Here is a 26,857-nt window from a genome sequence, read left to right on the forward strand (position 1 = left end):
TTCTGGTTAGGCACAATCCAGCTCATAGGTACTGCCAAAAGAAGCTGAGGGAATATCTTAGTGCAGGTAGGTGATCAGTGTGCAGATGAAAGGTCCTGATCTTGTCCCTGGCGAATGTGAGTGGCGTCAGTGCTGGCGAGAGGTAAGGCTTGTAGCACTAAGCATGGCAGTACCTGCAGAATAAAGTCCTGGTGCTGCACCGTGCCTTGAATCCCAATGGCAGTCACACACATTGTCCCTTTGGTAGAGAGCTAATGGGGTTTAGTACCGGTATCTGATTGCTCCTGAACACTGGTCTTGCCTGTGGCAGAGGGGCTGCTCTCTGGGGAAGTCAATGCTTTTGCTGCTGTTATCCCCAAAGAAGCAGCGAGTGATGCCTTGTAAGGGGAAAGGGACAGGATTTACCTTTGCAAGAGGCGTTGGGATAAATCTATGAGCTGCTGGTACCATGGAGGAAGGGAGTTCTGCTTCATAGGCCCACCACAGAGACTTCCCTTTAATGCTCTCCAGGGCCCTGAGCACAGTAAGCACGTGAGGACACTGATGCTCTGTGCAAATAAACACCTCTTTCAGAACCTTGATCCTGGCAGTTGTCAATGGTTTATTAAAGCCTAGAATGGGCTCGGGCATCACAATGCCTTACCTACAAATGCCCTTGGGGTACTTTAAACTAGTGGCAGCCACAGCCTTGTGTATAGAAAGATGTAGAACTGTAAAAGTTCCTACCTGTAACTAGACTGATTCTTGAGGGTTTTGTAGAAAAATTATTGTTATTTGTAAAACTCAGAATAAAATCTGGAATTATCTTAAAATGGAGCATTCTCATATGGGGTTTTTTACGCCTTCTTGTTTTTGGGGTGCTTTACATCTTTATGGTTTAGGACATTCTGTATAGCAGAGCTGCTTCATTTTTGGTGATCTTACAGGCCTTACCTTCCTTGATCTTGTATGATTTATAATGACTGTTTTCCATGATTCTTTTGTTGAATACTTCTCTAAGCAAAGCGATGGCCTGAGACAACCCGGCTGGTGACAAAGTCCCACATTGCTGCTGCCTCGTTGCCCCCACAGTGGGATGGGGAGAGGAATCAGGGAAAAGGTAAAACCTGTGGGTTGAGATAAGATCAGTTTAATAATTCAAGTAACATCATCTAGTGCGGGATAACCCCTTTGGCTGGCTCAGGTCAGGGTTCCAGCTCTGCTTCCTCCTGGCTTCTTGTGCCCCTCGTCACTGGCAGTGTTCAAGGCCAGGTGGGACAGAGACTTGGGTGCCATGGTTTGGTGTGAGGTGTCCTTGCCCGTGGCAGGGGGTTGGAACTGGATGATCTTAAGGTCCTTTCCAACCCAAACCATTCTGTGGAGGACTGGAAGTGCTTGATCAGGGTAAAAGCTACTTAGCAACAACTAAACCATGGGAGCGTTATCAGCATTGTTCTCAGACTAGAGCCAAAACACAGCACTGCACCAGCTACTGGGAAGAAAATTTACTCTATCTAAAGGTCCTTTCCAGCCCTAACCGTGCTATGATTCTGTGTTCCCACATGAAACAAGCACACAAGCTGTGCAAACGTTGCTGCTCCATTCAGTCTGGGGGGTTCCCCTCCATGTGCAGCATTCAGCTGTGTGCCTGTGGAGAAGCAGAAGTACCACCAGCACAGCATCGTACTTCTATAGAACCATAGAATAGTTTGGGTTGGAAAGGACCTTGAGATCATCCAGTTCCAACCCCCCTGCCATGGGCAGGGACACCTCACACTAAACCATGGCATCCAAGGCTCTGTCCAACCTGGCCTTGAACACTGCCAGGGATGGAGCATTCACAACCTCCCTGGGCAACCCATTCCAGTGCCTCAGCACCCTCACAGGAAAGAATTTCCTCCTTAGATCCAATCTAAACTTCCCCTGTTTCAGTTTTAACCCGTTACCCCCTGTCCTGTCACTACAGTCGCTAATGAAGAGTCCCTCCCCAGCATCCCTATAGGTCAGCTCAGTTTGGTACATTGCAGGTTTAAGAAACAAGTTGGGGATTCTCCCCCTCTGCTGCACTCTGTGAGACCACCCCCCCCCCCCCCCCGCAGTCCTGATCCAGCTCTGGGGCAGCAGCACAAGAGGGACGTGGAGCTGCTGGAGCGGGGCCAGAGGAGGCCATGGAGATGCTGCGAGGGCTGGAGCAGCTCTGCTCTGGAGCCAGGCTGAGAGAGCTGGGCTGGGGCAGCCTGGAGAAGAGCAGCCCCACGGAGAGCTGGCAGCAGCGCTTGTGCAATCCCTACCGGCCACTGGGATCCAGGGCTGAGCCCCCGCCTTGCTCTTCCCCTTGCAAACCAACCCAGGAACGTGACATCCCCGTGGCCTCCAGCAGCCTGTGTGCTGCGGGGCTGCTTGGGTTTGGGGTCTTTCTTCTGGGGGGGGGGGGGGGTGGCTGTGAGGTGCATTCTGCACAGCCCTGTGCAGAAACGAGTGCTCCTGTGAAGAGAACCATGGAATCCCAGGTTGGAAGGGACAATAGGGATCATCTGGACCAACCTTTCTAGGCAAAGCACAACCTAGATGAGACGTCCCAGCGCCATGTCCAGCCAAATCTTAACAGTGTCCAACGCTGGGGAATCCACCACTTCCCTGAGGGGATTGTTCCCATGGCTGATTGTTCTCACTGTGAAGAATTTCCCTCTTGTGTCCAGTGGGAAAACACCCCAAAAGAGGGGCTGTGCTCAGAACCCCCTGCGCTACCTGCTGCTCGCTGCTCTGGTACAGCTTTACTTCGAGGCAAGGTAAATAACAGGAGTGATAAGCAGGAAATGCCAAGATGAGGGATTACATCCCTGGAGAAACCAGCTCTGAAGCATGCAGTCGTTCCCTGGAGCGTGCAGAAGGACTAGAGCAGAACATCTGGGGAGGAGGCTCCTTGTTCCTGCTGATTGCTCCTCTCCCCCAGCTGTGTTGGACGGGGATGCTCTTTCACTGTTGACTCGTGCTTCTGAGGCATTTTAATTGTGACCATCTGGAGGGTTCTTTGGCCCTGGGGCGAATTAACTTGATTCCCTTTTGATTTATCCATGAATTGTCCTCAGCCATCAGAAATCTTATGGCTCGGGTGTTCTTACAGCTCCTGCTGACACAAACGGGGCTGGTTAGAAGGAGTTCTCCTGTTGGGAGGCCGCTGTTTTCCCATGAAGGAAGTTGCTCCTCACATCCCAAGCACCCCATCTCCAGGTCCCAAATCAACCCCCCTCACCCTCGGGGTCGGCTCTTTCGCACCTCGAGGGGTGCAGGGCTGCGGTCCCTCTGCCTGCTGCGGGTCACGGCGAGCACCGGGAAGCACCGGCCTCGGTCGGTGCCATGAGGACCAGGGCAGGCTCTGCCCCAGCGCCCATCGCGGTGCCGCCGCTCCGGGTTCCGCCCCGGCCCGAGCCGAGCCTCCCGCAGCCCCTTCCCCTGAGGGCGGCCGCGGCCGGGCCCGGCCCCTCTGCGCAGGGAAAGGGAAAGCGAAAGGAGCGCGGGGCCGGGCAGCGGGAGGTAAGCGGCGGACCCCGCGCAAGCCGCGCTGCGGGGAGCGGCGGGACCGGGGGAGCATCGCGGACGGAGCTGGATGCGTGAGCGGGCTGCGGGGTCAGGGGAGATGCGGCCCCGGTTCCCGTCGTGGCTCCGCGGTTCCCTCCTCCTCCCCCGCCGCGGGTGAGTGTGAGCGCGGCTGAAATCAGCGCTGTTTCTGACGCTTCCTCCATCCCTGCCCGCTGCTCTGCCCGGGGATGCCGGCGCTCCTCGGCTCTGGAGTTGTCCTTCATGTACGTGCCCCCGGAGCGAGCAGGGCTGCAGGGAGGTGCGGTTCATCCCATTCCAGGTGCCTGGGTTTGAGTTTCCAGTTGCTTTTAACTCTGCCGTTGTCAGTTGTTTGAGCTGAAAACGTTCCGTCCTGGATGCGCGCCTCAGCTTGGTATTTACTGATTCTAGTCCAGCCAAGAGGGAGGCAAGGACTGACCCTTGTGTCCCAGGTGGCCCTGGTGGTGGTGATCTCTCCTTGGAGCAGCACAGCCTGCCCAGCTTCCCTCTGCTCCGAGCAAGGAATGTGCCTTTGGGAAGGGAGAATAGATTCTGTTGCCCAAGTAGAAGATGATTTGCACATCCTATGAGCTTTATTTCCCCTGTTTTATGTCAGGTCAAGTCATGATTGTAGCTCTGGTGCCTTCCTCTGGGGACTGCAGAGGGCAGTGGCACCCGCAAGACGCCCGTGGCTCCGGGCGCTGCTGCAGGAGCTGCCCCAGAGCAGCGCCCATCGGCGGGGGAGAGCCCTGGGGAGCAGCGTGTGGGTCACTGCGGCCCTCACTGGGGCTGCCTTGCTCTAAGGGAGGTCTCTGCAGGTTATTGTGTGTGCTGGTGGCTGTCGGGGGCTGTCCTGGTGTCCTCTGTGCTGGCACTGCCTGGCCATGGCATTGGGAATGTCCGTTCCAGACAAGACACAAATGAGGGTGCTGAGGCGCTGGCACAGGGTGCCCAGAGAAGCTGTGGCTGCCCCATCCCTGGCAGTGTTCAAGGCCAGGTTGGACACAGGGGTTTGGAGCAAGCTGCTCTAGTGGAAGGGGTCCCTGCCCGTGGCAGGGGCTGGAGCTGGAGGAGCTTTAAGGTCTCTTCCAACACAAACCAGGCTGGGATTCTGTGATTCTGATACCCACTGTGAGGCTTCCCTTACACTACCCTGATGGCGAACACCATCAGCTGTCCAGCAATGCAAAACAGCCTCGGTCAGGCTCAGCACTGCTCAAAAGATGATGTGAGCCAAGCGCAGTGCGCTTCTGCCTTTAAAAAGGCTGCAGAGCACCCTGCGGGGGCACTTGGGCACTCTGAAGAGCTTCCAGGTCCTGAGCAGTCCTGGAAGAAGAACAGCAGCTCTGAGAGGTCTTGGAGGAGCAGCTCAGGTTGAGGATATGGGGCTGCTGGTCCTATTGCAGCGGTCAGGAAGAAATGAATGCACTGAGTTCAGCTTTACGAGTCTGATCAAAGTCTTGTGCCAGAGCATTGCCTTGAGCACTTGGAAGCATGTGTGGTTTATGTCCAGCCTCTTTGCCTTCCTCCGCACTCGGCATCTTTTCCCTTGCCTGCTGGAAGTGCAGCTTGCACTTGTCCCTTTTCCTCAATGGGCTGTTCCTCTGTTCTTGTTTAAGCCCAGTGCTGGCTGTACCCAATAGCTGTGCTGTGTGACACATAGCCTGTGCCAAGCTTGTGCCTGCAGTGACTGTCTTACCCTTGGGGCCCAGACCCCCAGTGCCAGCCCTCAGCTCACAAAGCCTGGGCACGGATCCGTGTTGTTTCTGCCCATTTCTTTTCCCTCTGGAAGCCAAAGCCAGCCTCAGGCAGTGGCTTTGAGATGTCGGGTGGGAGCCACATCTCTTCCTCGCCCTGGGACCCTTGCACAGAGCCCATTGACTTCACCCCTGTGTTGGGTTTATCCCCAGGGCTAGAGGTCAAGTTCAGGTTGAGGAAAGGAAGAGCAGGTTCTTCCCTCCAGAGCTCAGGTAAGCCAACCCTGCAGTCATTCTTCAGCAGATTAATGATTAGTCCAGCTTGATACCGTGCTGTTACTTGCCAGGTCTGCTGTGATGTGACAGCAAAGAGCTTTAACATAGGCTGCAGCATGGAAACACATGAAAACACAACTGGCTTTGGTTCTGTGCCACTCCTGGCCCCATAACGCATGTCGGCAGCATCGTGGGGCTTCCTCTCCTTGGTGACCCAGGGGGTCTGTGGTCGCCTTTTCATCACGTGTGGTAGGTCAGGAGTTTCAGCCTCCTGCCCCATGTTTGTTACGGCTTGTTCAAGAGCTGACACCCATCCCACCCTTTCCTGTCTCATCTTGATGCTGCCGTAGCAGCCACGCTTATCGCTGCACAGCAGCCGTGGACATGTGCCAAATACAACCCCAGCCTGGGCCAGCTCCGCTACAACAGCTTAAAATAAACCAAACCGAGTTTTTCCTATTAAATGCTCCAGGCTTTTCAGCTGAAGGTGCTGTGGAGCACTGGTGGGAATCACTGGGTGCCAAATGCAGGGCTGCGAGACAGGAGGAAGCCTGGAAGGGCGGTTGTGTGCATGGGAGATGGAGAACAGAGGTTTGCAGAAGTGAGCCAGGTCGGGTGGGGAAAGCACGGCTGGGTTTGATTGAAGAAACAAGCAGAGATGGTGTCAGAGCACTCTGCCCTTGCTAGGCTGTGGTTGAGGGAGGGAAGAGCAGGTTCTTCCCTCCTGAGCTCAGATACGCTCCCCCTGCAGTCATTCTTTAGCAGATTAGTAAAGCTCAGCCCGGTTTCATACCGTGCTATTACTTGCCTGGCGCTGCTGTGCCTTGCGGAGGTCCAGCGGAGCCAGCGCCTGCTGTTGTGGGATCACCTCCTCCTGTGTCTCCCCCTTGGGTCGGTATCTGAGGGCACCCAAGGGAACCTGTGTTTACACGTGAGATGAGTTTATCACGATACACAACTCCTGTAACCACGTTTTGCCACCCAGTTTGTGCTGTGCAGGACAGAAGTTGTGTTCATGAGCGCAGTAACTTGCTCTGCTCATGAGCCCATCCATCCCCACTAATCCATCCATGTATCATCTATTCCTCCTCCAGCAATGCCAGCCTTGCTCAGATCCCTTCCAACCCAAACCATTCTAGGACTTTAGCAAAGTATATAGAATCATAGAATCACAGAATAGTTCAGGTTGGAAAGGACCTTAAGATCACCCAGTTCCAACCCCCTGCCATGGGCAGGGACACCTCACACTAAACCATCTCACCCAAGGCTTTGTCCAGCCTGGCCTTGAACACCGCCAGGGATGGAGCATTCACAGCCTCCCTGGGCAACCCATTCCAGTGCCTCAGCACCCTAACAATATCCACAACTTATCCTTGTGCTGCTAAATTTAAGAGCCCAAATAACACTGTGCCCCTGGAGGAAGGGGAATGCCTTGTGTGACTTTACTGACCTTAGTGGTCTAGAGAAAAGCCTCAGGGCAGCTTCTCCTCTCTTCTTTACCAGCTCCTGGGAGCATCAGTCTCCTGCTGTTGGAGGCGATGGTTTCATGGGTGAGATGCTGTTGTTTCAAGTGAACCCTACCGAAGGAGGTTTTATACAAGTTATGCAACTTCAGTGGTGTTCCTCTGGTGCACAGTTCATTAACCCAGTGATTAAGCTGAATCAAGCTCACTCGCTTTCCCTTATAAGCACCTTGTTTTCTATCAGCAAATTGGCAAGGGCTGCAAAACCAGTTCTGCCACTCGTTTACAGGAAAGGGTTCATCTTATTTACGGTAGATCTTAACTCACTGGGTGAACCAGAGGTGCCTGCTGGCACCTCCATGTGAATCAGCAGCTTTGCTCCTGACTCTACAGATGAAACAGCATTTGCCTCATCCCATGGTGCAGAGCGGGGAAATCCAGCTGCCCTTGTGTGTCTGGACCAAACCCCTGGTGGATGCTGCAGGAATGTGTCCCAGTCCCACTGAGTCCACAGGCAGGTCCCACAGTTTAGGAGTTACCAAGCAGCCGGTGGATGAAAGGCAACCACACCATCGGGCCTCTGAGAGTGAGAGCACACCAGGAGCCTGAAAACAGAATTCAGTTTTAATCTGGAGAAAACTGAGTTTTATCAGTCTCCATTTATCACATTTCTGTCTGTGTAGCCTCTTGGAGTTAATGATTTCCAGAGGATATTGGTCCCCAGACGGGCTGCACAGTGGAAAGGCTGCATTAGGGACTATTTATTGTCACTAGGGCAGCAGCGTGTGTGCGGGCTCCTTTATGCAGCAGCTGTTTCTGCTCCCCCGACTTTCTGCTGCTGAGGAAGTGGCTTTGCAGAGCATCCCCGTTGCAGGTTGACTGATGTGATTTTGCTTCTAGTGATGTGTTATTATGGATGTGTTAGATCGAGTAGATGTGCAGCAGCAAGATGGAACTGGAAGTGTTCAGGGTTGGACATGGCAGGGGTTGGAACCGGGTGAGCTTTAAGGTCCCTTCCAAAACAAACCAGTCCGTAACTCTGTTACCCATCTGCTTTTAATGCACATTGATAAGTTGCTGTTTATCACCTATATCTGGTTTTGTCAATGTATTAGGTTGTGGTTTAAGTCTTTTTGTTGCTGATGGATGATGAAACATGCCTGAATGCAGCAGGCTCTTGTGAGGTTAGTGATGATGGAGATGGCTGGAGCTGGTGAAGCTGACCTGATTTTATGCCCCTTATGAGACAAGGGTAACTGAAAGCGACATAAAACAAGCAGGCATTGAAATTCCACGTGTGGTATTTGCATGGATCAAGGCTCCCTTCTGTGAGCCTTTCCTGGGGGAGCAATGCCACCTCTTTTCCTCGACAAGGATGGACCAGCCCCATTTGCAGCCTAGGCAGTGCCACGGCTGCTGCTCCCGAGAGGGTTTAACTGAGCAGTGGAGAAACCAACATGTGTTTGTGCTGAGATAATGGGGCAGAGAAGAGATTAGATAGAGAGAAAGGATTGTTCTATCCATTCAACCCTTGGAGTTCAGCCCCCAGGAGAAGCCAGAGCAGATGCAGGGAGGAGGATCACAGGTCAGGGGCAGTGCTGCTGCTGCTGCTCCATTTCGCTTCCTCACTAACGTGCACTAATTTTTGCATCCTGGCATTTTTGCCTCCCTTTCAGGAGGAAAAGGCACAGCCAAAAGCCTTTTGGGGAGGTCAGGAACCGCAGCAGCAACTGTTCCATTTTGAGAGGCTTTTCTGGCACAATAAACAGCATTGTATGAAATAGCTGACACTTCCCAAGTAGCCATTGCATCACCTTCCTCTGCACAAGTATTGTGGTTAATAAAAGTCGAGTGTGTGACAACCTGCCCATAACAGCATAAAGACAGGAGGTTCTGCAGCACATGAAGGTGCTCTGGAAGAGCTGCCTCTAAAAGAGCTTTAACTTGTATTACCCTCCTCCGAAACTGGTTGTATTGGTTCCAATAGATGAAGAACAGTGCACTGTAATCGTGTGAGAGTGTCCCACAGGTACTTTAAGCTGGAATCACCTGCAGCAAAGCTCTTCCTCTCTTCTGCCTTCCCTAAGAGCTCCTGCCACCCCCGGGCATCCCTCTCCAGCTGGCACACATTGGATGGGGCTTGGAGCAAGCTGCTCTTGTGGAAGGTGTCCCTGCCCGTGGCAGGGGTTGGAGCTGGGGGAGCCTTAAGGTGCCCTCAATCCAACAGTCTATGATTCTGTGGTTTCCAAGCAGCTGTAGTGCAAACTCCCACTCCTCTCCATCCACACCCCGAGCCGTCCCAGCTGAGCTGCTGAGCCTTATTGCCAGCACTCTGTTCAAAGCCAATTTGGTTTCTTCTCTGTCAAGCAAACAACAGACTTACGAGCTGAAGCAGGTTTTCTTGTGTCAACAACATAATCTGCAAGTCCTCCTTGTGCTGATTTCCTTGTTTAGAGAGAACCCTCTGTTTGCCATAGCGCACATCCCTCATGTGCAGGGAGCGGCTGCTGTTTGCCATGGTGGAGTCACCACTGCTATTTTAAGGCACTGATGCCCCAGGTGAGTTTCTCAGCTGGGAAATGACTCCTTTATTTGCAGGGGTTGAGCAGTGAGCCCTCCCTCCTCTTTCTGAGCTACCCTCCTCCCTAGCTGGGTACAGCCCCAGGTGGAGAGGAGCTTTGCCATTGACCTCAGCAGATCACAGCTCACCCTGCAGCTTCCTTTAGATGCAGCACTCCAGAGGACCCTCAAGCTTTGCTCTTGTCTTTGGAGAGGAAAGCATTCCCAAAGCGCTTTTTCTTGCAGTTTTTTGATACTCAGCCCATTTCAGATGAAGCTTAGGTGAGTCCTGCCCTGGGTATAATGCTTGGCTGCACACCAGCAAACCCAGACTTGTGACCTTCATTACAGGACTCACGCCATTGGCTCGGGTTTTGTTTGGTATGTTTGAGAGGAATGGAGGATGCTGTCTCCCAGCCAGAATAAACAGAACTGAGACAGTTTGGGGGGGCAGGGGGGAAGTGTATCTATTTGTTGAAGTACTTCTTACTCTTTAATTTATCTTGTCCTTTGTTTAGAACCAAGAGCAGACACAGAGCAAGGGACAAAAAAGCCTCTATGTGTGTCCAGTGATACGATATTCACTATTATAGTACCAAATCCGTTTGAGAACGTCTGCTCTTTTGCCTCCAAAGCACGATGGGGAAATGAAAAACGTATCCATTGTGGCTGCCCCTATTTTCTTATTGAAGTAACACAGCTGGAATGTGGATAAGCTGCTGCCCTGGGAGTCATGTCTGTAGCTGCTGCTTGCTGTATGCTCTGGTTGTGGGGTTAGGTGCACACCAAGGCAGAGATGTGCACCACTGCCCTGTCCCCCTTCTCCTCACACCCTGCTTTCCATTAGAGGCCATTTGGGCTGGACTGGAGCATCCAGGTCTTCATCCAAACAGAGACAGTTGGAGAAGCAGAGCCAGGCTTGCCAGCCCACCTTATAAATACCCTTAACTCAAAGGCTGGCTGACTGCAGACCATGCAGCCACGTTTCTGAGCCTCTGCTTGCCCTAGGATGAGTTTTGCCTTCCTCATGTGCCAATGGCCCCACCGCAGGAGCCGGGCAGGTGCTGGCTGCGGTGAGCTGGGGACTTGCGCGGTATCTTGAGCCTGAGGAAGGTGAACCCAAGAAGGTGACTGTGCTGTGGTGAGCCCCGTGGCTGTGTTATGGCCTTGAGCAGGAAGGACTGTAGCTTCCAAGTGAACTTTCTGTTTGTTTGGGCTTGCAACGTTGCCGTGTTTGCCTTGGATGTGTTTCTGTGTACGTGTCTGGTTTCCTCCTGGCACTGCCGTTTCTGAGAGCTGAGTGCATCACAGTATCACAGTATGCTAGAGATTGGAAGGGACCTCGAAAGATCATCTAGTTCAATCCCCCTGCCGGAGCAGGAACACCTAGATAATGTTACACAGGAATGTGTCCAGGCGGGTTTTGAATGTCTCCAGAGAAGGGGACTCCACAACCTCCCTGGGCAGCCTGTTCCAGTGTTCCGTCACCCTCACTGAGAAGAAGTTTCTTCTCAAGTGGAACCTCTTGTGTTCCAGTTTGTACCCATTACCCCTTGTCCTATCATGGCAGAAACAGCCCTGATGGCTGAGGCCATGTTAGCAGGAGCTTTCCTTTGTCATTGGTATAATGCTGGAAAGAACACCCTGCTCCTCCAGCTCCAACCCCTGCCACGGGCAGGGACCCCTTCCACTAGAGCAGCTTGCTCCAAGCCCCTGTGTCCAACCTGGCCTTGAGCACTGCCAGGGATGGGGCAGCCACAGCTTCTCTGGGCACCCTGTGCCAGCACCTCAGCACCCTCACAGGGAAGAATTCTGTGGGTGCCTCTATCACAGTGGGTTGAATTAACAGGAATTAGACACCCTGAGAGCAAATCCTGTGGTTTGAAGGAACAAACCCAATCACGATGATCAGGGTTACTGTGGTGAGGAGTGTCCATGGTTGCTTTAAACCTGGCGGGGTAGGTAGTGCCAGGTATCCTTGGAGCCAGGCGAAGGGTCACTATGCCATAAATAAGAAGTCATGATGTACTGCACGAACCTTGAGTCACCAGGATGGGAAATACTGCTTCTTGTAAATCGGTGCAAAGCGGAGCTGAGCAGCACACAGCCTGGCAGAGGCTGTTTTGGGTTGGTCTGCACAAAGAGAGCAGCTAAGCCCATAGCGGGGTACCCTTTTGCCAGAAAATTGGCAAAGCAAAACTATCTTGGCTTTTTTGATGGAGCTTGGAGCAAGCTGCTCTAGTGGGAGGCGTCCCTCCCCATGGTAGGGGTTGGAACTGGATGAGCTTTAAGGTCCCTTCCAATCCAAACCAGTCTGGGATTCTATGATGATGTTTCTCTCATGGAATGCTTCAAGAGCATTTCAACCTACTGGAAATGAAAAGCATCACTGAGGGAACTTCCTTGGAAATCACATGGCTGCAAGCAAAGTGCTTTGTCAGAACAAGCAGATTGACTGAACAGGTTTGTCTCATCCTCGGGCTTACGCAGTGAAGTGGGCAGTGTGCTTCATACCCAGTTAGCTGCGGCCTAATAGCAAGGGTAATTTTGGCTGCTGGGCTGCACACAGAAAACTGCTCTCACGTCCGGGTATTGTAAAATGCACTCAGAAAAAAATTGAACTCTCTTGCTAAGTTAATCCTGCTCTGCAGGATCACAAGTTGCTGATGGAGGTCTCTTTGATTTAATCAGCACTGTTTAATGAGCACAGCTAGCACTTTGGAGCTGTGTTACAACCAGCATTTCCTAGACTTATGTATGTAATTTAGTTTCATTTTAGCCTTGCTAGGTTCACCCTGAAATAACCCTTCCAGCTGCCATGGGAAGCATCTTTTCCTGTCCAGCAACAGGAAGAAATGGCCCAAGTCAGTCTGACTTTTGGGCAGTGAGGGGGAAATAAAGCCTTCCCTTTATGGATCTCTGACAGCCTTGCAACATAATAGATTTGAAAAGGAGTATTCAGCTGGGACGCTTCCCAAGGTCCTTAGCCATAGCTTTTAGCCTTGTCTCCTTTGCTTCCAGAGCGCTGCCCTGCCCTGGTTTGGTCCTTGTAGAGCAATCTGCAGCCCTGGCGCACTGGCACATGTGAAGCATTTGCAGCCTTTTGCGGTTTCATATCTTCAGCCCTTTTCATCTGAACCTCTCTGATTGCCCCATAAACATTAATGAATTGTTTTAGTATGCATCACCTGGCTAGCAAGAGTGTCGGTATTCCTGTTTTATAGATGATGAAAGTACAGAATAGAGAGGAAAAGCAAATAGCAGCAGGTTTCCTGATGCTAATCTTCAGCTTCAAGCGTTGCTTCATGCTTCCTGTTGATGTAGAGAGTTCCCACCATGACCTTCATTATAGCGTTGGTTCACATGATTAAGGTGAATGAAATTATCAGAGTTACTTATCTAGGCAGGCAGCTTAGGTTTTCCATACTCCTGCGTTTGATTTCTTGTTTTAATTTCATTGCTAGAATGAATTAAGGCTTGATTAAGGCGATAGAAGGAGATGTTTGGGTGCTCCCAAGATAAAGCATTCTTCCTTGCCCACGCACTGATATTCCAACTCTCCCTCCGGCGCTTGCAGTGCTGGCAGGTAGCTCCAAAGGCTTGCTCCTGTGGTTACCTCCGCTATCTCCCACCTCTGATTAATTGTTCTCAAGTAATTGCCTTTCAATTGCCTCCTGCTTTCTTCTCCGCAGTCAGGAGTGCAGGGCTGAGGTCCCCCTGCTTGCGGGGCGCTCTGTCTGCCAGAGCTGTGAGTGATGGCTTTAGCTCATCCTCATTGCCACCGTATCCTCACCAGGTATCTGGGCCCTTGGGAGCCTTAGGAATTGCACTTTCCATTGAGAAATGCAGCACTGGACGTTTTAAGGGAATGAGGGAATAAGGGAGGGGGCTCACACAGGAAAGCCCGGAATCACGTGAATTCCCAACAGATGCATTTTGGTTGGAACCATCAGAAACTGGAAATATGAGTCAACAGTTTATCCCATGTGAGGCTGACTCGGCTGTTTCTCAGGGCTGCAATAGCTGCCAGCAGTGCCCTGTCCCTCACTGCAGCCCTGCCCTGCCTCTTGCACTCGCAGGTGGGTGATGCCTGATTAACGTGGATGAGGGAGGAGCTGAGTGTTGCAGCATCAGCTGAGAATTAGGCATGGTCTATCCTCATGCCTCATGCACACCTCTGCTGCTGCACCAGAGGCTGGGCCAGGTTGGAGCAGGAGCTGAGGGTGCATATGGAGTCTCTTCTCCTTGGCAATCCCGTGTCTTTCAGGTTTCAAGGCTTTTGGGTGATTTTGCTGTGAGAAAGCTGACTGCATTCACCTGACATGGGAACAGCAAGAGCTTGAGGCAGCATTTGCATGTCAAGCAGGAAAAAAGTTGAAGAGTCGAAGCAGCCATTGATAAAAGGAAGAAAAACACTTGAGTACATTGAATGGGACATCTAGTCTAGGCCTTGCTTTGCCTAGAAGGTTGGAGCAGGTGATCTTTGAGGTTGCTTCCACCCTGGGATTCTAGGATTGAATGTCCTCTGTGTTTGATGCTCTGAATGTTTCAGCCTGGTGGCTTCCATCACACAAGTACGCTCACCCCCTCCTCCCGTGGTGTGCTGTATTAATAACTACACGCTGAGCTCTGCATGCGGGGAGCTGCCGCCCTCCCAGAGCTTGGGGACCCAAGAGGGTGAATGAGCAAAGCCCCAGGAACATCTCATCCATGGCTGTTGAGACTTGGAGCTGGTTTTGGAGCCTGAGTTTAGCAGAACGCAGCACCACCGAGCCTACTTTCTGTGCTTTATTAACAGATGAGAGCAGGGGATTAAAGAGGTCAATCCTCTGCTGTTGTAAACTGGCATGTGCAAGCTTTGTATCTGCACTTGCTTGATGTCCATCCAAGAGTCTTGCATGGACCTTGTGTATTATAGGGTTGGAGTTGGGGATTTGTCAGAAAACAGAATTTCTGCCTTTAGCATCCGTTGGAGCATGTGTCTGCTCACGGTGCTTCTGCACTTACACCCCGCCAGTGTCATTTCCACTGCCTTCCTTTCTGCCTTCAAGCAGGGCAATAACTCAGAGCACTGGCACATAACAGCGCTCAGTGAAGTCCTCAGCAGGATGGGGAACTCAACGCAGGCCTCACAATGGACATAAAAAGGGAGGAAAACCAGCAGTGCTTTCAGTCTGCAAAGCATGTACCCAGCAGGAAGCCGCCTGGGAACTGCCTTCCCATGGGGAAGCACCCAAATCCTTGCCCTTTCAGCTCTGAAGGGGCTGGATCTGCTCTACGGAGATAGTTTTTGATGGGCTCTTAGTAAATAAGTGGGGTCCCCCCTGCCCAGCCTTTTCCACCCGCCCTGGGAGCTGGCACCCACCATAAGAACTGCAGCAACTGGAGCACGCAGATAGGCACGACGCCAAGGCAAAGATGCCTTTTGCTTGACCTAGGAAGAGCAAAAACGTTGAGTATGGGAAAAAAGAGAGAGAGACCCTTGGAGGAAGTTCTGAAAAATCACATAAATAATTCTGTGAACTTGGCCGCTGTACAGCGGCGGTGCTGGAAATAGCTGCACAACCCAGGCTGAGCCGTGGTGAGCAGAGCTTCAGAGAGCTGTGGTTTCTGAAGCGTGAGGAGCAGGGTGAGAGGAGGAAGGTGATGCCGCAGCTCATGGCGAGGGCTCGCTCTGTTTTGGTGAAGTTGCCTCCTTTATCATCTCGCACATTTGAAGGTCAACTTCAAGCTTGCATTTCTTGGCTTGGTTTTAGATGGGCTCCAAAGGTGCTTGCTTGAGCTTGGAAAAGAAAAGCCATAAGCAAATGAAACAGTCTCTGCAGGAAACTTTGACATAAGTTCTGTGACTCAACCTACTGATATTAGCAGTATTATGTAAGTTGGCCTTGACGTTTTCTTCTTGTCTTGTCAGTGTGTTGACGGATGTTAATGGAGATAAAAGAATTTGTCGGGTATGAAGCTGAAATCCCACATTGTCAGGTTTTTCAGTCACCCTTTCTAAATACAGCATAGGAAGGGTCTCCAGTGAGCCCCTCTCTGAGGGCAGTCACCCACTGTGGTGCTCCTTAGTATCAAAACAGGGCAGGGTGCGTCAGGAAACAGGGCTGCATCCCCTGGGGACAGACTTGTTTGTGGTCATGAACGTCCATGGGATAGCACCAAGGTTAAGTTAAAGGTTAAATACATTGTGCTGTGAGTGGTGCAGGTTGGCTGAGGACTCTGACCACGGAAGTGAGGTCAGGAGGTGCAAAAGTTCCTTAGAAACTTCATGGGTTGATGGTGGCTCAGGTGGACACAGGTCAGGGGCTGAGAAAACCCCAAGTATTTCATCTCATTTCCACAAGACAGCTGCTCTTGGTGGGGTTTCTTGTTATAATAAACACAACTGAAGCCCTTTATTTTGGGTTTATATTTATACGGGGTGATTTATGCTGGTGGGAAATTCCCTTTTGATCTAAATCACGTTTCCTGAGACAAAAGCGCGGTGATGAGCAAGCTCCAAACAACTCAGATTTCAACATTTGTTTTAGTTGTTTGAGACAAACAATGCTCTGCACATTGAAGTATTTGATTTCATCTCGTTTCGTGATGTAGTTGAGTCACCCCTTTATGTTCATGTGCTTTCTATTGCTAACCAGCGCTGGCTGTGTGCAAGGCGCAGGTGACGGATGCTGTGGGAGTGATGCCAGCTCATGTGGCTTTCCACTGACTCCATAAATAAGTAGGACTGCCACCAGCCCTCGCTGTTGTGCAGGGAAATTCAGCTGAAACACGGTTGGAAGCCCTGTAAATGCAGGATACAACCACAGCTGCTTCCCAGGATGATGCCTGAGTTCATCCTACCCGAACGGGAATGGCTGAGAAGTGAGGAAGCTTCTGCAAAGGACTTGTCCTGGGGTTTACATCAGCTATTTCCAACCTTCTTTTGAGTGGCTGGTGGTTGTTGCTTATTAATATTGGTCAAGGAATTTTACATCATCCAGCGGGTGTGTTTTAGGTTAGGGCTGGCTGCTGACAGGAAAGCATTAAGCAGTGCCTTTGCATGAATGAAAGAGAATAAGCTGAAATGCACGCCAAGTACAATGTTTTAGAGCACCAGAACAATCTGATCTACTACTTATTTACATTCCCTTTTCCAGAAGCTGAAAACGATGGAAATAAAGCTGAAGGCTGGAGCTTATCCCCATGCCAGAGCCATCTCCTGGGTCTTCAGCAGCGCAGAATTCCTTGTCTTGGTTCGCATTTCTCATTGTATGCAATGTGCTTGAGTTTCATTGCTTGGGTAGCCATAAACTCCAGAGCTTCAGATACCTCCTTGCTCTATTCCTAGCCAGCAGCAAGCCCTGCGTTAGTCATTGTGATGCACAGGACAAGGCATGGAAAGCCTGCAAGTCCCAGCATGACCGAACACCTCCAGCTCGTTCTTGTTACAAGCTGGACATTGTCACATCCAAGTGTTTAAGCATTATCTTGGGTCATGCAGAAAGCAGATCTTAGACAGTAAAAGCACCTTTGGACAGCACAGGAGGTAAGGAATATGTGAAATTGGTTTTCACAGTGAGCTGAGGAGGCAGAAATGGGTAAACTTTGGGGAAGCAGAGGCTCTGCGAGGACACCCACGGCTCTTGGTGGAGGGTTACAGAAGTTTTAGGCTCCCCAGTTTAGGTTTTTCACCTTCCAGCTGGACCGTGAGGAGAGAATCCTTGTCTTGGAAGTGACCTCAGGGTAGGAGCATTAGAAAATGCAGTTCTCCATCTTCACGTCTTGCCGTGGTGATGCCTTCTGCAGGGCAGACCCTGCTGTCCACTGAAGGTAACACTGTCAGCTAGTTTGGTACCAGTGCGGTAAAAATGTGTGCGTGTGTGTAAATATAAATATATATATATAAAAATAATATAAAATATAATATAACATAATATATCATAATATAATAAATATATATAAATAAATATCTAAATATAACACTTTCAGGGAGAATGGGTATCGGCATGTAAAGAAATCAATACATTTTGGCGAAGAAAGAATTCTTTTTACCAGCTGATCTAAGAATACAGTAATATTCAATATGCTAACATTGCCCCTTTCTTTACAGCTCCTGATCCATGGTTTATAGCCAGAAGAGGCACGGGATGAAGCCAGAGCTGGGAAAGGTCCCTGTTGGAAGCAGGGATGTGGATGCTCGTGGAGCCGCGGTTGATGGGCTGCACACCCGGAGCCTGGGCAGTGGCCATGGGGAAGCTTTCACCGTGCAGCAGCTGTTGGGTGGCTGTTGTGACAAGGGGACACTGCAGGGAAAAGCAGAAGAAAGTCGGTTGAGTCACTCCTGCTCCTGCATCCAGGCTCTGAGCCACGCGCTTTGCAACTGGGAAAGACTAAGATCTTAGTTCTGGCGTTTCTCATGCCTGCTGCAGCCAGAACACAGCCTGTGCCTGCTCTTCGTGGGGGCGTTGGGAATGCTGGCATTGCAGCTGTGTGGTTTTAGGTCACTTCCAGAGAAGTGGATTCATTCTCATGGAAGCAGCCAACTGCCTCGGCACGCAGCCGTGGTGTGAGGCAATGAAGGACGGTTGCCACCTCACATCGCGTCGCTGTTGGAGGTTTTGACCTTGTTTGTGTCTGTTACTGCTGGATTTACCTTCACTGACGTTCAAACTCTGACCCTACCAAGGTCGTTATCAGGTCCCTCTGGATTTCAGTGGCCAAATGACCAAAACCAGGGATCCCAGCAAGGGCTTCCCCTGCCTAGCGCAAAAGAAAGACCAACCTCGGCTGAACTAACTCATCCCACTTCAATCCCTCTCTTCAGGAGCACGTTTCGCCTTCCTGGAACTACTTGGTTCATTAGAAATCGGCTTGTGAATGTATCAGGAATGTAAAGCTCGTATTCCCACAGGCACATGGGGACATGGTGGAATGAATGTGTATATTGTATCTCTACAATATAGCCTCTGGGGTTGTCACACTATTTGAAGGAGGTTTGAAACAGGGACTTCACTAACTGAGCAACTATATGTAGGTTTCTTATCCTAAAATACAGTGCTATACCTACTCAGATATTATTTAGAAAGCATTTGATAAGTAGCATCATCTGCACTGAAAATTAAATTAAGGATGTTAAAGAGGAGTTTAATAAAACAGGTTTTGGGAAAAAAAACAAACATCTTTGAAGATCCACATTTTAGTTCAGATTTCAGATGCAGATTTCCTCAAGGATGCTGGCAGGATGCATTTCTCCTTTGTATATGTAAGATTTGTCCATATAGGCCATTATACAGCTCCTTTCAAGCTGAGTCTTATCCTGGAATACAGCAAAAGCCAGATATAAGATATGAAACTGGAGATGACCACATTTCATACTGCATAAAATGCACCTCTGGAGTTTTCAGTTCTTCTTTTTTGATATATTACAAATGTATTTATAAAGTATTGTGGCTGATGAGCTAAAAAAGGGGGGGGGGGGGAGAGATCAAAAAAAAAGAGGCAGAATCCCTGTGGCTTTGGATATATTCACTTCAAGTTTGTGGTTACTGTTTCCCAGGCTGCTTAGAGGTGAGTGTAAGTTCAGTCATCGTATTGCTGCTTCACCGGTCCCTGCTGGTGTTTCTAAATGACTCTGAGAGATGGTGAAAAACAGACCTGTAGTGAATTGCATCCTCCTTGTTATGTGTTTTAAGATGGGGACACAACACAGAACCCGTGTGCCCGGATCACACTCATTCCTTGCCCTCCTCCATCCCTGCAGCCTGCGGTGGGTGCAAACCCCCTGCGTTCTCCTCTGAATTAACTGCATTACCTGTGGCTCCAGCTACGCCGGTTTCCTCCTTTGCACTAGAAATCCTGCCTTAGGTAGTGGTGATGGAGACCCAGATTTGTGTTTGATGGAAGGTAAAGAGCTGCTCGGGGTGGAAGCCACAGTCACTGTGCACAGGACCCCCATCTGCTGCAAGCATTCAAGTGTTGTGAACAGAGAAATCCTGAGCAGCACTTCCCTTTCTCACTGCTGTTATCTGTGCACCCACTCTCTAAACCCCTCTTTTCAAAGTCCAAACAGCTTTTTCCTCCTTAATCTTTGAGAGGTTTTACTTTAACATCATTAAACTTCACTGCCCAATTCCAAAGCAGATTGGGATGAAGCAGCTGACAGGTGAGAATATAAGTTACAAACTGCTACTGAAGAAACACCCGCAATAAAACAGCCTCTCCAAATGTGTTTTTAGACAGCATACAATACCCTGAGTTACAATAGGAAGAAGCAGGAAGTCCCTGTTTGGCAGAGTTATGTTAGGAATTAAACCAAGCCCAGTCTCTGGGTACAGCCAAGGAAGGCTGTTGTCTGTTGGCTCGTGTGGTCGGTTGCTGCGGTGCTGGGATGTATTTATGTGGTTTATGATGTAAATATAAGTAAGCAGAAACATAAACCTGCCCCTCTACTTGGGTCTTCTAAAATAAACCTGCACAACTACAGATCTGGAGGGAGGTGACACAGATGCTACAGCCGGAACAAGCACAAGTGTCCCTACTCGCAGCCTTCTGTGCTGGCCCCATAGGCATGAGTCGGGGGTCACTTTATTCTGGGGGTGTCTTGTGATCCCCATGTATGAGACCAATATGAACCCATGTCCCAAAGCAACTTTTGGTGCTGGATAGGAGCTCAGTGCTAATTTGCCCCAGTGCTTCTGTAACTCTTCCTGCCATCCATCCACATTTGGGTACCAAGCTGCAATGTGTCCTCTACACTTTGCCATGCTCTTTAGTCTGCATCTTACTCCTACCACTTACACATTCATTTACTAAGCCAAAATAGTCCTTAATGCCAAGCATAAGTAACGATCCTTTTGGTTTTAATGTTTTCTCCTCTGGGTAGAAAACAATTCAAACATGCCAGCAGGAAGCCAGACTTTGCACTTTGCAACTGAGGGGTTGTTCTCCCTATTGCAGCTTTTGCATGAGAGGGAAAATGGTGTCTTAAATATGAAGTGCTCCATGAATCATTCCCACTCGTGTGTTTCCATTGGCATCCTTATACCCTTGGTGATACAGAGCCTGGCTCAGACCTCTCACTTTCCCACTCACTATAAAGCAGGAGTGACTGTGTGTGGAAGGAGGTGCCTGGATGTGAAACCAGCTGAGAAATATCCCGGCCACTTCTCTTTTCCCACCAGTAGATATTGCTTCAGTTCCCATTTCCTGATACTGCCTCTTTCATCGACTTCAAGCCCTTTTCATCACTTACTTGCCAAGGATCTCTCAGCCTTGGACCAAGACATACTTTAACTATTTGAAATTAAGTCCTTGCTATGGATGCTGGGGAGGGACTCTTCATTAGGGACTGTAGTGACAGGACAAGGGGTAACGGGTTCAAACTGAAACAGGGGAAGTTTAGATTGGATATAAGGAGGAAATTCTTTCCTGTGAGGGTGGTGAGGCACTGGAATGGGTTGCCCAGGGAGGTTGTGAATGCTCCATCCCTGGCAGTGTTCAAAGCCAGGTTGGACAAAGCCTTGGGTGCCATGGTTTAGTGTGAGGTGTCCCTGCCCATGGCAGGGGGTTAGAACTGGGTGATCTTAAGGTGCTTTCCAACCCGAACTATTCTATGATTCAATGATTCTATTCCTGTTGCATTTTGTCTTCAAACAGGCATTTATCATCCCTTCTATATTTTGATGACTACAAGCAATACAAGCTAGAGTAAAATACTTTCACCACGCTACCTGGCCATGGGGATAACCTCTCTTCTTCGCACCTGACTTTCCCCACTCTTTTTAGCTAGACCCTTCTTTCTTTTCTCTTTCACCAAACCTTGGGCCACTTCCCTGACCTTTAACATTAAACAGACACCAACTGGTATCTCAGATACCCTGTACAGTGTGTGTCAGACCATTAGATAGTCGCTGGGATCCTTGCTGTGAATAGGACCTGCAGTCCTGCTCCCACCAGCTCACCCCACCTTGCTGTTTGTGTCTTTTTGGGGTATTTAACTAGTGCTGGTCCCACCACAGTGCCCAGGGCCTCATTTGCCACCAGGGATGGTGCTGCCATTTGGGGGTCACAGTGCACCATGGTGAGGAGGGGGAGGAAGGTGGTTCTGGTGATGGTGCAACACACAGGGTCTGGGTGATGATTCCTGCTCTGCTTTGTGTGTCCTTTCCCCTAGGCTGTTAGACCAAGCACACCTCAGTATCTGTGCAGACTCTCACAGTTCAATGCTGATTTTGGCCAGGAGCCTTGGTGCTGCTTCAACATAAAAACCAGTTGGAATTTGGTTGTTTGCAAGAGACACTTCAGCGGGCATCACCAGAAAAGAGCTGATTCAGACCCAAAGCTGGCTTTTAGGCTCTGGCAGCCCCACGCTGCATCACTGAGCTGGTCCCTCCTGCCCTAGGCATCCCTAGATCCCACCACCAGGTATTGCTGCCACCAAAGCTCCTCTCATAAATCAGCTTCTGCATTGCAGTGCGTTGCTCCTGATGGTACTCCAGGTAGGAAATCAGTAGGAAGGATCAGGCTGGAAATGGGGTTTGGGACCTGGCTCCTGAGTGTTCTTTGCTGCCTGTTTGCATTCAACTGTCCCCAAAGCCCCTGACCTTTGCAGCTATTATTTTCAGAGTTCTAAGGAAAAGGAAATAGGAAGTAGAGCTGCTGCAGTGCATTTTTGTATGGGTTCTGGTGTGCTCCCATGTGTTGCTGTTTATCTTGTGAGTGGTGTTTGTTGTCATTTGCATTTAAGTATTGTGATCAGCACCTGCAGCTCTTTGCCTCAGCTCAGCTCCCTGCCATGCTCTGGGTTTTCCATGGAGCAGCTTAGCCAGGGGCATGCCTCACTGGCTATATCCTGCTTATTAGTAAGGGCTGTGTATGATGGTTTTTAGCACAGAAAAGGAGCCAGGGGGGCTGCTTATCTGAAAGCAGAGCTCCTGGGGTGGCACACCACAAAGTGATGTGCAGCAGAGCCAGGTTGGGAGCTGGCATCGCATCGCCTCCTCCTTGCACCAGGTACTTTGATATTGCTTGATGTTTTTATTGCTTGTTACCCAAGGATAGAAGTGCTTGACATAAACTAGGAGTGCGGTCCTGCTAGTGGGGATGTGTTGGGTTTGGGGAGGTGACCTCCAGCTAATATACTGGGGCACTAGGGTGAGAAATAAGGGCAGGTAAACTGCAGGGTCTGGGGTTTAATAAGTCTTGATCTGGGGTGTCTAATGTCTTAGAAATGTATCTAAGGAAGCCTTCATATTGTTGATTGAACTGCGTGTGGCTTAAAAGGGCTACAGTCATTCTTGGGTTTAATTCCCTGTTACCCTCAGATTAGAATCTTGCCTGCAGGCAATGCTGTGTGCTGGGCACTTGTTGGGGATGGACCTGGTGGGATGATTAATGAATACCTGCAGGGATAAGAACAAAACCAAACGTTTATGCAGCAATCAGCCTGCCAGACCGTGAGTAATGATAGAGTCACTTCCCACCCCATGGGCGAGATGTGGAGTGAAAGGAAAGGATATTAGCTGCAGGGAAAGGACAATATACCAGGAAGCAAGTGCTTAGTCCTTCAGGTATGGCCTTACCTGATGCCCACAGGGGCTTCTGGCAACCCTCTGCTGCAGCAGCATCAGGCTGCACTCTCCAGCCAGGCAGGCTATAGAAATGCTGTGATAGAAAGTGGCTTAGGCTAAACCCACCCTGCCTAGAGAGGCACTTCTACAGCCACCACCTCAAGCGAAACCAGGGAGCTCTCAACTGCAGAATCTCAAGCAGCCTCACAGGACGCACCCTGATTTATGCACCAAATACCAGGAAAGGCTCTCGCTCTGTTTGTCGCTTTGCAGGCGGTGACGGTTGCTCCAGCATGTGCAATAAGTCATGCCTGGCACCTCCGTTCAGGAAACAGTGGTTTGCTCAGCAGACGTGCGAGTTGTTATCATGTAGAGCATGAGCCTTTCTCATAGCTGCTCTCCATTCACTGGGCCGGTTTCGGAGCAGGAGGGCTCTGCACAGAGGGCACTGGTGATACGTGCAGCACAGGACGTGTCCTGAGTGCAGGCTCTGGAGTGTTCTGTTGGGTTTTGACACCGTAGCGAGTCGGTTTTCCTGCAGGGCTGGGCTCGCATCCTGCAGACCTCGAGGTTCCTGTTCCTCCATCGCAACGCGCCTCAGGTCTGCTGAACGCAGAGGGTTCACTGTGAAGCTGCCACTGAAGTGGCTGCAGCCACACCTGGGTTGTTAGTGTGTGAGGGGTGTTGAAAGTCCCTTCCAGCCCCTTACCAAGAGGGCAGGGCTGTGCCGAGTGGATGCTGTGCCCATCCCATGGGTGGGAAGGCAGCAGTGGGTTTCCTGCTCCGTCCTGTTGACTTTAAGGATATAGACCCACTGCTTAGCTGGGATCATTCCCTTGCGGAGCTGTTTGTCAGGGATGGGGATGAGGGGGCTCTGCCAGCAAAGCTCTTCACACCTCTCCATGAGGAATTGTTGTTTTGAGGGAGGGAAAATTTCCTGAAGACAGGAATTGCCTTCAAGCTTTGCTACCAGCACACGCTCATGGCTTTCATGTGCTGCTGCTGACATCAGAGCAGAGATTCTGGAGTGCTGGGATGGACCCAGCAGCAAACAGGATCTGGGAATTCAGTCGGCTCTGGTATGGCTGAGTAGGGGTATTACCTAGGTAGGTCCAAGCCTTTTTAAATCAATGGGGAAAACGTCTGGAGTCCTAGCTGTAGGGCACAATAACACTAAATTAGCTAAGAAAGGGCAGTTTAATAACAGCGCCTAAATTAAGCACACCCCAACCCGTGATACGGTCAGTCACGAGATGTAAATTTAAAATAGGTTCAAGAACATAACTTGTAATTCCTGTGGGGTTTTTAAGTCCTCTTCCTCTTCTCAGTGGTAGTTTTCATCTCTCTGGCTCCTGGAGAAAAATCGGTATCAGTGAGAGACTGATCACCCATGCATGGGCTGTGCATGTAGCATCAGTGAGCTGTGCTGGTTTGGACCATTCCCCTTGCCTAGCTGGGTAGCATGAAGTACAGCAGCTGGTCCTTGTAGAACTTTTGCAACCCTTGTGGTTCCAATCATATTGCGTAGGCGACATTGGGGATGCTTTTGGTATGGCTCAGATGCAGCTGCTGATTGTTGGTGTGAGCTTGATGGATGCTGCATGTTAGTACATATAAACTACGTGAGATCTCTTCATGTGATGCAGCTTGTGCTGGGATTTTTGGCATGCAGCCTGAGATGATACAGATGATACTGTTCCATGAACATTAGGCAGATGAAGTACGGCTTTGCTGTGGACCCAGCCTGCACTGGGTCAGCTGAGACCTCACTATGGAGTGTGTGGAGCTATGGGACAGAGGAAATGATGGTGTGAATCATTCAGTCACCCTGGTACACCCCTGAGAAAGTCAGTTGTGGCCTTCCAGAAGCATGCATGCACAGAAGATGCTCCCAAAAGAAGCACCAGAGAGGGTGCTGCATGCAGAAGGGGAGAAGCACTGGTGAGACTCCCCCAAAGGTGATGGCAAAGGATTGCTCTGGGCAGGACTGGCAGCTGCTGGATATAGCACTCAGTTATTATTTGTGTGCAATGTGTATGTGCTAACATGGTTCACTTGATGCATTTAAGCGATGCCCCAGGTTATCTATGCCATCTCCCTTCAGATCTTTAATAATATCCTAAAAACCAGCCACAAGCCTGGGATCAAGCCAGCACAGTCCACGCTTCACTCCCCGCTCCCTCTGCTTTCTTCAGCAATGATGCTGATGAAAACAAAGTCCTGCCTGTCTGGATTTGGCTCCACAATGGATTTCTTCTGCCTAAAGACTGTTGGTGAAATGTTTATTGGTTTTAGCTCATGACAGAGCAAACTCAGTGAAACAGATTCTTGTAATGCAGATATCAGAACTGGGCAGGTTCAGTGTCCGTGCCTGTGGTTAGTCTGGGTTTCGCTATTTAATAGCCCTGCTTGCAAAGAGCTAATGTGTAATGCTTGTGCTGGGTTCATTCTGAATTAAGGCCAGCATCCTTATGCTATCACTGCTGTGCCACCACATGCTTTGAAAGGAACAAGACCTCCACTACTTTCCAGTTGCCCAGAGCTCCTTTCCCCCATCCTCTCAGTGGAACCTCCCCCTTAGCCGCTCCCTTGCTTTTGTGTTTTTAACCACTGCCGCACGCAGTCGAAGTCCTTCCCTTTGCCAGGGGCAGCCACTTCTGCTCAGGCACTCGTGCGGAGCTGCTGCGGCTGAATTCCCCTGGAAGATCCCCAGAAGTTGCTGCAGCAGCATCTCTGCTTGCCCCAGTGTCTCTGTGTGTTGGTGCTGCGGCCACGTGCCTGCAGCGCAGCGTGTCTCACCGTGCAGGGGGAGCGATGCACAGCAGGCAGGCACTCATTTGAAGTGTGAAATTTCCTATCCCAAAATAGACGATGAGTTCATCTGCGATAGCCAAGCATCCTCCATGCAGGCAGTCACGTCATCGTTTGGGATGCCTGTGTTGGGTGAGCAATGCACACTGCTGCTGGTCTGGACCAGGGGCTGGTGCTGCTTTCCAGGGAGGAGCTGCCAGCATTTGGATGTGCTACCAGCTCAGCCTTCTCCCCACTGGGTTTTTGGTGACTGAGATGAGATCTGCCCTCTTTGCTGTCATCTACACCCATGGCTATAGACCCTCTGGGTACCCCGTCCTTGTCACTCCTGTCGTGCTGTCTGTGATTTGGCCACACACAGCCTGATGTGGCAGGGAACCGCTCTGATCTGCATCCTGACGTGAGCAGAACAGGGAAGACCAAAGGTTAGAGGGGAATGACATAGTGTGCTAGCAGCTTGAGACACACGTGTTGTGCTGCCTGCTCAAACGTGCTTTTATTATTGCCTTGTTTCTTTTGCACATGGGAAGGATGGGGAGGGCCGGGGTGAGTTTAACAGGAGACAAAAATCGAAGGGGATGGAAAAATGTGGGAGGAAAAGGAGCTCTGAAGTGCAGCACTGCAGGAAGTGGTCTGAAGGACTTGGCATAGGGGAAAACACAACTTAGAAACTGTACAGTAAAATGTGAGTTGCCTCCCTTTGCCTCTTTCTAGGGAAGTGTTTTTCCCCATCTAAGCTCTAAACCTGACTTTCCTACACACAGTATTTCTCCCCTTGGCATTCCCCAGGGAGAGCTGTCTGCCCTGCAGAACTTTGTCCTCCTTGTGCTGTGTGTACAAATACGAAGGGGGGGGAAATGGACCCTTGGAGAACTGGAAGAGGAGGAATGACCCAGCGCAACAGCAGAGAAATGGTGTTTGCAGCCCGAGACACTCAGTAGCAATCTAAGCAGCAGTTTGC

General features: G+C 50.4%; 1 long non-coding RNA gene across 2 annotated transcripts; it reads left to right on the forward strand.

Moving 5' to 3' along the window:
• Positions 1-3,493: 3,493 nt before the first annotated feature.
• LOC133271220 (uncharacterized) lies at positions 3,494-19,161 on the forward strand. 2 transcript variants are annotated; one of them, XR_009744040.1, is made up of 2 exons: positions 3,494-3,513; positions 17,628-19,161. It is a non-coding gene; the product is annotated as an uncharacterized LOC133271220 (long non-coding RNA). The 2 variants fall into 2 exon arrangements; XR_009744039.1 differs by lacking the exon at positions 3,494-3,513 and adding an exon at positions 3,560-3,672.
• The last annotated feature ends 7,696 nt before the right edge of the window (positions 19,162-26,857 follow it).

The sequence above is a fragment of the Pezoporus flaviventris genome, unplaced genomic scaffold (assembly GCF_033815535.1).
Source record: "Pezoporus flaviventris isolate CSIRO_AGI_PZ_B2104156 unplaced genomic scaffold, CSIRO_AGI_Pfla_v1 ptg000023l, whole genome shotgun sequence".
Lineage (NCBI taxonomy): Eukaryota > Metazoa > Chordata > Aves > Psittaciformes > Psittacidae > Pezoporus > Pezoporus flaviventris.